This window comes from Oryx dammah, unplaced genomic scaffold, assembly GCF_014754425.2.
Source record: "Oryx dammah isolate SB20612 unplaced genomic scaffold, SCBI_Odam_1.1 HiC_scaffold_21, whole genome shotgun sequence".
NCBI lineage: Eukaryota > Metazoa > Chordata > Mammalia > Artiodactyla > Bovidae > Oryx > Oryx dammah.
The window spans coordinates 64,103,343-64,108,202 of NW_024070205.1; positions in this window are offsets into that span (position 1 = coordinate 64,103,343).

Sequence of the window (4,860 nt, forward strand, 5' to 3'; positions counted from 1 at the left end):
CCCTTCTTTTTTAAGGTTTCCCATTTAGGGCCCCACATCACAGTTTCTTGGCTTATCAACACCAATATCTTATTCTACATTTTGGGTTTGCCATCCTTTTGGGTGAATCTATCATATACTGCTATGTACCAGTGATTTTTTATTTTCAACACTTTAAAACTAAATTATAAATTTAGGTTTCTAATTTCCTTTCTTTAATTTTTTCCAGCATTCTTAGAATATATCTTTATTGCAAGTGTTCTTAAATATTTTCCACATATGTGCATTACACACTGGACATAACTTTCTTTTCTATTGAAATATATTAACACATAGCATTGTATAAATATAAAGTATTCAACATGTTAACTTGATATACATTATAATGTGATTGCTTTATAGCAATAATTAGATTTTTTTTTTTTTTTGCCATGGTTGAAATAATTAGGTTCTAGTCTGTAATGGATAGAGGTTCATAACATTGTACAGGAGGCAGTGATCAAAACCATCCAAAATAAAAAGAATGCAAAAAGGCAAAATGGTTGTTTGAGGAGGCTTTACAAATAGCTGAGAAAAGAAAAAACAAATCGCCAGTCTATGTCCGATGCAGGATACAGGATGCTTGGGGCTGGTGCACGGGGATGACCCAGAGAGATGTTATGGGGAGGGAGGTGGGAGGGGGGTTCATGTTTGGGAACGCATGTACACTCGTGGTGGACTCATGTCAATGTATGGCAAAACCAATACAGTATTATAAAGTAAAATAAAGTAAAAAATAATAATTAAAAAAAAAAAGAAGAGAAGCTAAAGGCAAAGGAGAAAAGGAAAGATATACCCATCTGAATGCAGAGTTCCAAAGAATAGCAAGGAGAGATAAGAAAGCCTTCCTAGGTGAACAATGAAAAGAAATAGAGGACAACAATGAATGGGAGAGACTAGAGATCTCTTCAAGAAAATTAAAAATACCAAGGGAACATTTCATGCAAAGATGGACACAATACAAGACAGAATTGGAATGGACCTAACAAAAGCAGAAGAGATGGCAAGAATACACAGAAGAATTAGACAAAAACAACAAAAAAAATCTTAATGGCCCAGATAACCATGATGGTGTGATCACTCACTTAGAGACAGACATCTTAGTGTGTGAAGTCAAGTGCACCTTAGAAAGCATCATTATGAACAAGGCTAGTGGAGGTGATGGAATTCCAGCTAAGTTATTTCAAATCCTAAAAGATAATGCTGTCAAAGTGCTGCACTCAATATGGCAGTATATCTGGAAAACACAGCAGTGATCAGTGACTGGAAAAGGTCAGTTTTCATTCCAGTCCCAAAGAAAGGCAGTGTATAAGAATGTTCAAAATACAACACAGTTGCACTCATTTCACATGCTAGCAAACGTACTGTTCAAAATTCTCTAAGCTAGGATTCAACAGTATGTGAACAGTGAACTTCCAGATGTTCAAGCTGGATTTAGAAAAGGCAAAGGAACCAGAGATCAAATTGCCAACATCCATTGGATCATCAAAAAAGAGAGAGAGTTCCATAAAAACATCTGTCTGCTTCATTGACTATGCCTTTGACTCTGTGGATCATAACAAACTGTGGAAAATTCTTAAAGAGATGGAAATACCAGACCATCTTACATGCCTCCTGAGAAACCAGGCCAAGAAGCAGAAGTTAGAAGCAGACATGGAACAAGGGACTGGTTTGAAATTGGGAAAGGAGTACTTCAAGTGTGTATATTGTCACTCTGCATATTTATCTTATATACAGAGTACATCATGAGAAATGCTGGGCTGGATGAAACACAAACTGAAGTCAAGATTGTGGGAAGAAATATCAATAACCTCAGATATGCAGATGGCACCATCCTAATTGCAGAAAATGAAGAGAAACTAAGGAAACTCTTGAAAGTGAAAAGGGAAAGTAAAAGATCTGGCTTAAAATTCAACATTCAAAAAGTTAAAATCATGGCTTCTAGTCCCATTGCACTTCATGGCATATAGATGGGAAACAATGGAAACTGCGAGAGACTTTATTTTCTCGGGCTCCAAAATCACTGCAGATGGTGACTGCAGCCATGGAATTAAAAAATGCTTCTTGGAAGAAAAGCTATGACCAAACTAAACAGCATGTTAAAAAGCAGAGACATTACTTTGGTGACAAAGGTCTGCCTAGTCAAAGCTATGGTTTTTCCAGTAGTCATGTGAGAGTTGGACCATAAAAAAGGATGAATGCTAAAGAACTGATCCTTTCAAATTGTGGTGTTTGAGAAGACTCTTGAGAGTCCCTTGGACTGCAAGGAGATCTAACTAGTCAATCCTAAAGGAATCCAATCCTGAATATTCATTGGAAGGATTGATGCTAGATCTGAAATCGGAATCCTTTGGCCACCTATGTGAATAGCTGACTCAATAAAAAGACCCTGATGCTGGGAAAGACTGAAGGCAGGAAGAGAAGAGGAGAGGACAAGATGGTTATATGGTATCACTGATTCATTGGACATGAGTTTGAATAGGCTCTGGGAGATGGTAAAGGACAGGGAGTCTTGGTCTGCTGCAGACCATAGGGTTGCAAATAGCTAGACATCATTGAATGTCTTAACAACTCACAAAAAGTAAGATTATTGCAATACAGCCTTGTTTTCCAAATTCACTAGAATGCACATTAGCTCTGCTGGGCTTGTTTACTACTTATTGAAAATCTGTACCCTTAGAAGCCATCTGTCTTATCCCTCCAATCATATCCTCACCACCGTTTTACTCTCTGTTTTTGTAAGTTTGCTTTTTTAGTTTCTCATATGGTGATATTATGTAGGACTGGTCTTTGTCCAATTTATCTCACTTAGCAAAATATTCTTAAGGTCCATCCATGCTGTTGCAAATGGTAAGATGTCTTCTTCCTCATAACTGAAATACACAACCACACACACAACCACACACTTGTATGTGTGTGTATATATATATATATATCAGTTCAGTCCAGTCACTCAGTCATGTCCAACTCTTTGCGACTACATGAACCACAGCACACCAGGTCTCCCTGTCCATCACCAACTCCCGGAGTTTACCCAAACTCATGTCCACTGAATTGGTGATGCCTTCTGTCATCTGCTTCTCCTCCTGCCTTCAATCTTTCCCAGCATCAGGGTCTTTTCCACTGAGTCAGCTCTTCGCATCAGGTGGCCAAAATATTGGAGCTTCAGCTTCAACATCAGTCCTTCCAATGAAAACTCAGTACTGATTTCCTTTAGGATGGACTGGATGGATCTCCTTGAAGTCCAAGGGACTCTCAAGAGTCTTCTCCAACACCACAGTTCAAACGCACCAATTCTTTGGTACTCAGCTTTATATACATATATATCTCCACATCATAGATCTAATTTTTAATTCTGGCTATCCAAGCCTATGTTTTCTCATATCCTCATTTATTTTTTCTAACAACTCAATTATACTTTAACAGATCTAGTCACATAACCTCAACCTGCATTTAGTCCACTGGCTTCTTTGTAGTTCCAGTTGAACATGCATTGTAACCTCAGAACCACTTTGGTTCAAGTAGAATCAAATTTGCACACAAAGGTAAGAATTGAGAATTGTCCTTTATTTTCTATCTGATTCTAGGTTAGTTACAAAGGACTCAGTGCCGACATATCCTTCACGTCCAACTCTATCTCTATTAAAATTATAGTGGTTGTTATGGAACATTTCACATTTCACTTTCACCTGTTTTCAGATGATCTTAGCTTGTATTTTACTTAACAGTTTAGGACTACACAACTAAGTTAACTAAAATTGCTTATTTCCAATGTCAGCATTTCCTGCTATATTTACCCATAATCTTCTATTTTTCATCTCAAGAAAAAATATATGTCTGTCTTTCCAAAGCTAATTATCATGATGGAATGTCATAATGAAAAGAATAATATAGCTAAAATCAGGAATCCTGTTTTTTATTAGTTTGAACAAGTTATATTACTTTCTGGGACATTATATATTTAATTTAATAAATATCACTAGTCACATGTAATTCTCATGCTTAGTACTTTTACTTTATTTCTTGGTATAGAATTTAGAAAAAAATGTGTTATGCTCTAAATAACTTTTATTTGAAAGCCTTTTAAATGCAGATTTTTTTATGGCTATGGAAGTAACAAATTTAACAATAGCAGCCTTAAAGTATTTTTGTTTAATTGCATTTATCTCTATTATGTCTTAAGAATCTCATTGACTTTGAGGCCTATAAAAATAGCATTAAATTATCTGGCTCATTTCTATATAGTAAACATTCCCATTTAAGCCAATCTTTTACACAACAAAATATTAAATTGTAAAACTTTTGCAATATGCATTAATTGAACAATGCGTAGCCCCCAATGTTAGTAAACCTTTCGGTTCAGTTCAGTCACTCAGTCGTGTCCGACTCTTTGCAACCCCATGAATCGCCGCATGCCAGTCCTCCCTGTCCATCACCAACTCCCGGAGTTCACTCAGACTCACGTCCATCGAGTCAGTGATGCCATCCAGCCATCTCATCCTCGGTCGTCCCCTTCTCCTCCTGCCCCCAGTCTCTCCCAGCATCAGAGTCTTTTCCAATGAGTCAACTCTTCGCATCAGGTGGCCAAAGTACTGGAGTTTCAGCTTTAGCATCATTCCTTCCAAAGAACCTTTAACACTGTGTTATTCTATAGAATTATTTTTGTATGCTACAAATATATTCAGCACATACTTATTGGAAAATTATAAAATTGAGTATCCAGCATGCACATTTCTCTCTTGTTGACTTTATATTACTGTGAAAATGAACCTTATAATAGTAATTTCTTAGTAAATATTTGTATTCATTGTTCATGTTGGCTTGACAACTCTAAATGACACC